The 10,633-nt window shown below is 38.6% G+C and overlaps 1 pseudogene; it reads left to right on the forward strand.

The window, feature by feature from the left end:
- The first annotated feature begins 952 nt into the window (after positions 1-952).
- Positions 953-2,191, forward strand: LOC142454495 (isocitrate dehydrogenase [NAD] subunit alpha, mitochondrial pseudogene; annotated as a pseudogene).
- The last annotated feature ends 8,442 nt before the right edge of the window (positions 2,192-10,633 follow it).

Consider the following 10,633-nt stretch of genomic DNA (forward strand, 5'->3'; position numbering starts at 1 on the left):
AAAGATTGTTTGTATTTGTTCTTATACAACAAATTTAGATACATATATACATTATATGTTTGTATTGGAGAAAACCAAAGGGTATGTAATAGAAGGATAAATATTTATAATTATTTTTGAACAAGGATCTAAGAAAGATATTCAATTCACTGCCTCAATACATTGCTAGATGTCAATGTGCTTAAATGTATCAGCTAAAAATATAGGAGCATGCTACAAAATGGGCAGAAAGGTAAAAAGGATAGCTCTGTGATTTAAAATGGCACAGTGCTTTACGATACATGGAAGGTATTCACTTTTAGCAAACAGAGAAGATAACGAGTAAAACAAAACTCAAGTTATGTTATTTACACATTTAACATTAACTCAGATTTTATTCTCTAATCTCATACTCCCAACTACATGTAAATATAATTGATAAAACAAAACATAAAACTTTATAAATATTTAAAATTGTAAGGTTCCCCTATTATTTTCACTCCTTTATCCCATTATTTCAGTCTTTTGTGAGACACTAATTATTACTGAGCAGAATATTCTTGATTTATGGCAATAATGGCTACTGGCACTTGAACAGTTTTAGCAAATGGATTTGAAGAATCCTGAGAGAGAGAGAAGTGACAGCAACACCGAAGGGGTGAAACCGTTTTGCTCTTATTTTTTTGAAATGATCTAATGCTTGTTTTCTTTTTCTGACATTTCATTCCCTAATAACTATCTTTGCTATTTTTAATCTAATAAATGCAAATGTGACCTGCAAGCTTTGCTCACATAATGCCACATTTATTTCATTAATACCACATTAATTTTGACTTCAGACATACTCATCTAGTTAAAAAAATTTACAAAAAAGAAAAGAGGCTACTTTGCTGATTAGGGTCATTGGTACTGTCAGAATTTAGTACTACTTTAGTAATTTAATAAGCAAGAATTTGAGCTGCGCACTCGGGTTGCCACTGTCGCCGCGGAGAGGAGGGGACGCGATGGCTGGGCCCGCGTGGATCTCCAAGGTCTCTCGGCTACTGGGGGCACTCCACAATCCAAAACAGGCGACCAGAGGGTTTTCTGGTGGCGTTCAGACAGTGACTTTAATCCCAGGCGATGGCATTGGCTCGGAGATCTCAGCTGCTGTTATGAAGATCTTTGACGCTGTCAAGGCGCCTGTTCAGTGGGAGGAGCGGAATGTCACCGCCATCCAAGTACCTGGAGGCAAGTGGATGATCTCCCCAGAAGCCAAAGAGTCCATGGATAAGAACAAGATGGGCTTAAAAGGTCCGTTGAAGACCCCAATAGCAGCTGGGCATCCATCTATGAATCTGTTGCTGTGTAAGACATTTAACCTTTATGCCAACGTCCGACCGTGCGTCTCAATCGAAGGCTACAAAACCCCGTACACCGACGTCAATATCGTCACCATCCGCGAGAACACAGAAGGAGAATACAGTGGCATCGAGCACGTGATTGTCGATGGAGTTGTGCAGAGCATCAAGCTAATCACTGAACAGGCAAGCAAGCGCATTGCTGAGTTTGCCTTTGAATATGCCTGGAACAACCACCGGAGCAACGTCACCGCCGTGCACAAAACCAACATCATGTGAATGTCAGATGGACTTTTTCTGCAAAAATGCAGAAAACTGTAAAGATATCAAATTTAATGAGATGTACCTCAATACAGTATGCTTGAATATGGTGCAAGACCCATCCCAGTTTGATGTTCTCGTTATGCCAAACTTGTACGGAGACATCCTTAGCGACCTGTGTACAGGGTTGATCGGAGGACTTGGAGTGACGCCAAGCGGCAACATTGGCGCCAATGGAGTCGCGATCTTTGAGTCGGTTCATGGAACCGCCCCGGACATAGCTGGCAAGGACATGGACAAACCTAACGCCATCCTGCTCAGCGCCATGATGATGCTGCGTCACATGGGCCTTTTTGACCAAGTGGCAAAGATCGAGGCTGCGTGTTTTGCCACAAGTAAAGATGGAAAGAGTTTACCCAAAGACCTGGGAGGCAATTCAAAGTGCTCCGACTTCACAGAAGAGATCTGCCTCCGGGTCAAGGATTTGGATTAGCCCTCCTGCCCCCGACGTTTGCCCCAGTCACTCCAGCCGACACCGCAGCGGACACGCCTTCGGTTTGCTCGGTTCTCATCAAAGTGTGTGTTTGGATCTGGCCTCTCAATGACACACCTGTGTAAGAGGCACAGGTGATTGACCCCCTAAGGCCTGCTTTCAAAGGACTTTTTCCAAGTGCTGTTTTTATTTATTACATGTCTACCTGGTAAATTTTAATTCTGCAAACTCTAAGGGGAGGTACCACCTGCCATTGTTAACCAGGTTACACTTAAGTTAAAGCTGGGTGTTTTTGTCCCCCCCTCTCATCTGTAAATATGATACAAAATTAATGAGAAAACATCTATCTAACTTTTTACAGGAAAGATCTGGCCTTTTGTTTTTTGCTTTATGAAAAATATATTGAAAATAATAAGCAAGAATTTAAAGCATTAGTTAAATTCAAAACTTGTGAAACTCCTGAAAATAAAGATATTTCATTTACTTTTAAGATCTTGACATAAAGGAGATTCTACCCAAATTATAGCCTGTGCATTTTGAAATAATAAATTGATATTGTATATTTCTGAGAATTTTCTGAATTTCCATATAATTGTTTTCATTTGAATAATGCACCACGTATTGTTGAAGGGGATGTCTTCATTACATTTCTATACTTAGCCTGATGATAAACTTCTGAGGATAACAGACCGTGTTTCGTTTTGGTGAGAGGGCGGATTTGAGTAGTGGCCTGTTCATTAAGGAGGTTCCCGGGGTACAGATGATCAGCATCCTCTATTGCTAATGGAAAGGTTGGAGGTACCCAGCCAAGGGAATCCTGGCATAGTCCTAATGTTAAACCAATGAAACATTTGTGGAACCTTTAAAAACAAATATTTTTAATTCATTTGTTATAGGTCAGAAAAGATTTTCTCAGATTTGTTGGAATATGCTTCACGGCCTAGTAAGTTTTCTGTTTTAACAACAATGTTAATTTCAATTTTTTGTCTGAGATGAACTTGTTTTTCACTAAAGACTCCAAGTTGATTTCAATTTTACCGTTCCTCTACCTTTTTTCCCCCTTCAGTCAATCAAACCACCATTAGGTTTGAGGCGAAAGGAATCTGGAAGGAATTCCTGTTGTCCTAGTCCAGGTTGACTAGAGAAACAAATTCATAGACACTGATATGTGTATAAGAAAGAGCGTTGTATACAAGAGCAGTTGAATATTGAGAAAACATCCCAGCCCAGTCCAGATCAAGTCCCAAGTCCAATATTAGTCCCTATGTCCGATACCAATCTATGAATTTCTCTTCAGACTCATGAAACAGTTGCAATGATGCCAAATGCAGGAAGATCACAGCCAGTGGGTGGGAAGTCCTGTGGATCCAGTGATGGTGTGTAAGCATCTCAGCATGGGTGTGGCTATCCACATAGTTCCTCCAGTTCCAGGCCTCCAGTGTAGCTCCATGACCACAGGGATGTCTCGCAGGGAGCGAGCATGTGTCCTGCCTCCAGTGAGCTATTTATCTCCTTAGTGCCTCCAAATGAGGTCATCAAGCTGCAACCTGACTGACAGGCTAACCTCCACCCCTTCACTCGTAATAGTCTCAAATTGACAACAGATTATGTAACTCCCCTTCCCTGGAAAGTCTTCTTCCCTGGAGGCAAGACACATAATCTCCCTGTAAGACATTCCTATAGACAAGCCACATGGAGCTTGGCTGATAGAACCAAAACGCTGGAGCTGGAGGAGCCACATGGAGACGCAAGCTAGCGATGAAATGCTTTTATCACCTCTGGATCCACAAGACATTCCACTTACTGGCCTGTTATTTCCCCGCATTTGCATCATTGCTTGTGTTACATGAGTCTGAAGAGGAAATTATAGACTGATATCAGACATATGGGCTAATACTGGACTGATGGATTTGATCTAGACTAGGCTGAGGTGTTTTCTTAATACACAATTGCTCTTTGATATAAAGCTCTCTCTTACACACATATGAATCTCCCTAGATTTCTCTAGTCTACCCAGAATAACATATAGCTTATCGCAAAAAAAAAAAACCAAACACACACACCAAAAACAACAATATCTTGTTAAAATCTCTTGTTCCCTGGCCTCTTCGTCATCAAAATCTTCTCTATTGATTTATAAATCAAGTTTCTTCCTCTTTGTTCTTTCCTTAAACAAATGGTGTTATTAAATATATATATGTTTAAAATTGAGTGTGCTAAGCATAATGTTCTCTAGTTTTATCCATGTCTTGTGGTGTTTCAGAAAGTTACCAAGTACAGCCTCTGTGCAAAGCCATCTGGTGATATTTAAAGCAAATGGAAATTGAGCTACCTTGTGACCCAGCTATCCCTCTACTGGGCATATACTCAGAAGAGGTAAGAAATAAACCACAACCAGTCATCTGCTTTCCAATGTTTATTGTGGCACAATTCACAATTGCAAAGAATTGGAAACAACCTACATTTCCATCAATAGATGAGTGGATTGGAAAACTCTGGCACATACACACAATGGGGTACTAAGTACTGATGACCATATGAGGCACATCATTTCATGGGAAGAGTTGGAGGAAATTGTGCTAAGCGAAGTTAGCCAATCACAAAGAAAAAGGGTAACATGAGTTGTCTGAGATAAGTATAATCAGCACAGTAGCTATAGACGAAAAACCACTTACCTCACACTATACGGGTTGAGGTACAGGCAGTTGGGTGGTTGTCAAACCAAACCCAAGGAGATACATGTTATTCCAACACAAAGAAGGGGAAATTGGGGAAGGTGAAGGGGTACAAAGGGGGAGAAGGGAGGTGTTGGCACAGGGGAGCAGGGCACTGACCTACACAGGGGGAGTATTGGGTATGTCTTGACAGAATCGGGAGTGCCATGCAGACCCCACCATGGCTCACCAAACCTTGAGGGCAACATAACCACGTGGAGTAATGCATGGAAAAAATTGGCTATAGGGCTGGCCCCAATCAGAACCAAGCTGACCCCCTCCCTAGAAGTATGTGCTACAGAGGGACAACACGAAGCCTACAGGTTGGGGGGAGGGGCTGACAAGCCACGCCCACACAGAAGCAAACCTAGAAGGGAAAAGAGAGAGGGACAGTCTAGACCCCATATTGGCACACCAAGCCCGGAGGACTACATCCCTGCACGGAGCTGCTAAGGCACAGGGAAGACCGACTGTAGGATTGACAACAACTCAAGACAGGATGTCCCCTCACCAGGGCATACTGTGACAGGAGACAATACCGGGACACACAGCAGGGAGTTAGTCTGGTGTGAACGCCCCACACCTGGGCAGCATAGAAGGGACCATAACAGATTAGCAATGGGAGCAAAGCAGTTACAAAACATCGGAGGAGCCCCAAAATTAGACTTTAGGCTAGAAGGGGAGGTTCCCGGAATTCCCCCAGGACCAGTTGGGGAGAGAGTCAATAAAAGTCAGCGAACAGACCTGGAATTATCTATGGTTGGTTTTTTTTTTGGGGGGGGTGTTTTCTAGTTATTAAACACTAGACTTTGGGCCACAGAATGCAGGGAGATAAAGCAATCTCACTCACTTCAAGCACTTATTCCACCTTACTGTTTCTGGGTTTCTGCTTACTTTCTTGCTGTGCCATCAGTTCATTCATACTAAAAAAAATTTCAATATTTTTATCTAACCTTTCTAGTTATTCTATAATAGCAGTATTCTCATTCCACAGATTCACACTAGTAGGAAAATTTTAAATGAGCAGATTTTGTCAAAACACTGATTTTTATGTCAATTCTACTATACAAAATTAAACCTATTACTTTGAAATGTATAATTTTCATCAGTGATATACTGCACCCTGGCTGGCTCATCTCTTCCTTGTGACCCCTCTGTGTGGGGATGTCCAATTGTCTACAGATTGGCATTGGGTTTCCACTTCATGCCCCTCCTACCCCATTCACCTTGGATATGGTTTTATTCTGGGTCTTAGATTCCTGGTACCTGATCCCATCAACAACTCATGATCACATAGGCTAGTATGCTTCTTCCATGTGGGTTTTGTTGCTTCTGAGCTAGATGGCCGCTTGTTTATCTTCAAGCCTTTAAGACCCCAGATGTTATATCATTTGATAGCTGGGCACCATCAGCTTTCTGAACCACATTTGCTTATGCACCCATTTTGTCTTCAGAGACAGTGATGGGAAGGTGAGCATTTGGTGCTTCATTCATGCCACTATCATGACCTCAATTCTACCTTAAAAATCAGATTAGACAAGCGCATACACACTGCTACAGATAAGGGATAAGATACAAATAAGGGGATCAGCATAAATAAACCCCTCAGGGCCAACAATGAGCATAGAGATACCAGAAGGATTAGGGAAGGGTTCGGGGAGAAAGAGGAAATCTATCACAAGGATCAACCTAGAACCCCCTTGCAGGGAGAGAAATAATGGAAAAGTAAGTGAGGGGTGATGGAGGACTATGTAAGATATGGAAATAATAATCTATAACTTATCAAGGATTCATGAGGGAGGGCAGTCAGGGAGGGTGGGGTAGAAATAGGGAGCTGAAATCAAGGGCTCAAGATGGAAAAGAATCCTTTGAAAATGGTGGTGGCAGCATATGTATAAATGTGCTTGAAACACTGGATGAGTGTATGTATTTTGATAAGAGATGTAAGATCCCCCAATAAAAGTATTTTAAAAAAATGTATAATTTTGCAGTGTTTGCAGCAGACCATATTATCTCTTGTATTTATTTTAATTTATATAATTTAGTACCTATAATTTACATTTAGCACTCCACTTTTGTCAGTTAATTTAGTTGTTTATCTCAGGTAGTCCTTTCACTGGGGCAATGTTTTAAGTTTTTCCAAATTATATATGCTTAAACAAAACTTATTTTTGAAAAGATGCTGGTTCACAACAAAATCATGAACCAAATGAATGCTTTATCTAAACATAATAAGGAACTACTTTTATTTATTTATATTATCATCAATAAGTTACTTTCTATACATATGTATAGTAATATTATAAATATCAATTTATTGAGTAAACGTAGAAGACTAAAATAAGTTCAACACTCCACATAAGCACAATGCCTCTACACTAACTTTACTTATGACTATTAAGTATTATAGTTTAGGATGATGACTAGAATATGTATTTCCTGCTCTCAGAAATTTTGGACTAGTTACTAAGATGCATAATTTTTCATTAACCATATAACCATAAACCATAATCCATCTATTTCCTATTTCTATTGCTTTCAATCTACATGCATACATAAACTTTTTTATCATAAAACCTATTTTCCTTTTAGTAAATTAAATGATTTTATTTCTATTCAAGAATAGTTTGCTATTTCATTGTGATGCTTTTCAGTTGTGTGTTTATTGCTTTAATAATCTAAATGTAAAAAGAAAGTTAAAATCAAAAGACAGTCCTTCTATAAGTGATCATATTTAAGGTCGAATGACTAAAAGTGCTAATATTGCTCCACTATAATTCAGAAGGGAAGTGTGCTCAAAACTAAAAAATTGTACTGTGCCACGCAGGAAAAATGTATTGACAGGAGGTCTAGATAAGACTGCTGTGTAATCTGGAGAAAGTTTTCTTTTCTCCAGTATCAGTAGTTTTCTGCATAAAATGAGGTTAATGAGTAGAGAATTTAAGTTTCTTTTAGCTCTAGAATTATATGATTCTAATTTAACTGATTTGAAAAAAAATCTTACAATAACTCCAGAATTCTAACTTTTGAAAATGAATTAAAAACGTCCACTAAAACACCATTTACATAAAGTGTGAAAACAATTTCACACTAGCAAGTTTTGATTTAAAAAATATTGAATGTGGTTTTGAGAACAACTTGATAACAAGAACACCAAAATGATTCCAAGTCAAAATACTCTTTTTGAGTTCATATTGCAATGCAATTACACAATTTGACATTATTCTTTACCAATGGATGTGAGCATGCGTGGGTAAGTATGTTTTATTTTGAATCATTGAAGGTAGGATCATGCCTTGCCTACATCTGTATCATAACTGTCTAAACCTATTTTATACATGGTAGCCACTTCCGTGTCTCTTGTCATGTCCACATGGAAGTACATTCATTCTTTAGTCCCACTTGTTCTTTACCACTTTGTATGCTCATTTTCATATTTGGAATATTATTTTGTGATGTTTCTTCTACACGCAATGCCTGCTATTAGTTTTCCCCCCACTACTTTTTTGTACTCCCTATTTAGTTTATATTATAACTTATATCTTGCTCTTCATGAGAAAAAGGATTTTTTCAAACCCTTTTTTACCTTTATATATTTCTACAATTACAATTATGTCACAATATCACTGTGATAGTTAAAGTTATATGCCAACTTGACTAACCTATGATTCTTAGGAGTTTGACAGATTGCTCTTCCATGATGTAATGTAATAGGATCATTGTCTATTTTGTTATCTAATGTGAGCAACCAGTCAGTTGAAAAGCCACACAGTGTTCCTAACCGTGCTGACCTCTTCCAGTGCATACAGATGTTTTAGCAAAACTCAATCTGTCTGGACCCTATTGGCTGATGTGATTGATACTGATCCCACTAAAACAAATCTACTATGTTTAGCCAATTCCAAGTCAAAGCAACCATGTATGACAATGTAGAACTGCCCCATGGGGTTTCCATGGCTATAAGGCTAAGCACATTGCTATGTCTTTATTCAAACTTTCGGTTAGCATCCAATGGCTTATCCACTGTGTCACCACCATAGTGCCTTGATCCACAATTTTTACGGAGAAATTGGACTGATATTCCAAAATGGTGGTAAAGAACCCGTGTGGAATTTTAGAAATCCCTAACGTCTCATGTCCCTTCGTACTGCTATGTCCTGTGATTGAAATCAATGAAAATCTTTAACAGCCCAATTTTGACATGTGTACTGATGGCCTGGAAGCTTTAGGAATGAAGGTTTGGGTCACCTCACCAGGCAAAGAGACATAACTATCGGAGAGCTTAAGGAGGGCAAGGAGGATATGGAACGGACAGTACAAGGGGACAGTTCTACATACTGATTGACTGTTCGATTGATTGTCTTGCATAAGATCACAGAATGAAGATAATTGCACTGTATTACATTACAGAACAGCAATCAGTGCATTGTTTGCTGAATGTCTGAGAACCATGGCCTAGCCATGTTGATAATAGACACCATATCTGCCAAATATGAAATAAAAATATCTTATTGGTAGCCAATGATACTTCTTGAAAATCATACTCTGAAAGTCTGAGATAATTTCTATTCTATTTCTGTAGAAATTAAAGTATTATTTGTAAAAAAATTTCTGGAATCCTTATGCAAGTTTAACTTACAGGAGCAAAGAAAGCTTGAAAAGAACATAGCAAAAAAGAATTAGGTAATTGATATAAGGGGAGATATTTATTTGTGATACAATTTTCTAAATGGATAGCATTAAAGCTCTTACTTCTCAATGTGCCTATTTTGAATTATCATCAGAGGCTAATAAGACACATTCACAATTTATTATAAATTCCATTTATAATAAAGTATCTTTTCTTATAGTATTCATTACTTCTTCATTGTTTTATTTATTTTCTAGGCACAGTTCTAGGAAAATCAAACAAATCCAGCATTTGTTTCATTCTGTTTTCATAAATTTTGTTTAAATACCCAATATGCATGAGGGGAGTTATGGCATATGTTGCGGATTAGTTGTGAAAGACAGGAATGTACATACAGACATTAATTGATTATTTGAATACAACTTGTACAGTAAATGTATATCTGCTAGTTCGACTCATGTAAATGGAACACATATGAGGATCCCTATCACCCACCACAGGAACCTTTAAAAATCTCCACAGATCACCCTCCTTAGGTTTTTTATTAAAATCATTTTATTGGGGGCTCACACAACTCTTTTCACAATCCATACATACATCCATTGCGCCATGCACAAGCTGTGTATGAAGGTAATGGAAAAGAGATTGTCCTCAACGTAAGGAACATGGGTGAACACAACTGTAACCAAGCAGTGTACTGTGGATACTGAACTATAATGTCCAGACTGAACTGTATGGATATGACTGAACTGTAATGTCCAGAAGCTAGACAGCAACCGTGCCGTGAAAGCTTTAAAGAAAAATTATTATGGAATAAATTTATTATGGAATCTTTATTATGGAATTCACTAATGTTTTCAAATATTCACTTAGTCATTCACTTCATAGTTATTTATTGCATAGAAACTATGGTGGTCAGCCTATGCCAACTGGGCTGTGCTAGGGTACGCAGGTGTTTGGTCAAATGCTAGTATAATTGTTCTTATGAATTTCTTATGTGTAATTCAATTGGGCATATCTAGGTAAGCAGATTACTTCAAATACTATGGATGGGCTTCAAGTTATCAACTAAAATCATTTTTCTTTAAAAGGGAGCATCTGCAAACCGTATTCTCCTTTCAGGTTATGAATAGATGTTCTCTAGAACCCCATCATCCTTCTCTTGCAGTCACCCGCTTTCTCTGCCCATTGCCAGACCTATGGATTTGAGGTGACT

Source organism: Tenrec ecaudatus, chromosome 8, assembly GCF_050624435.1.
Source record: "Tenrec ecaudatus isolate mTenEca1 chromosome 8, mTenEca1.hap1, whole genome shotgun sequence".
In the NCBI taxonomy this organism is placed as follows: Eukaryota; Metazoa; Chordata; class Mammalia; order Afrosoricida; family Tenrecidae; genus Tenrec; species Tenrec ecaudatus.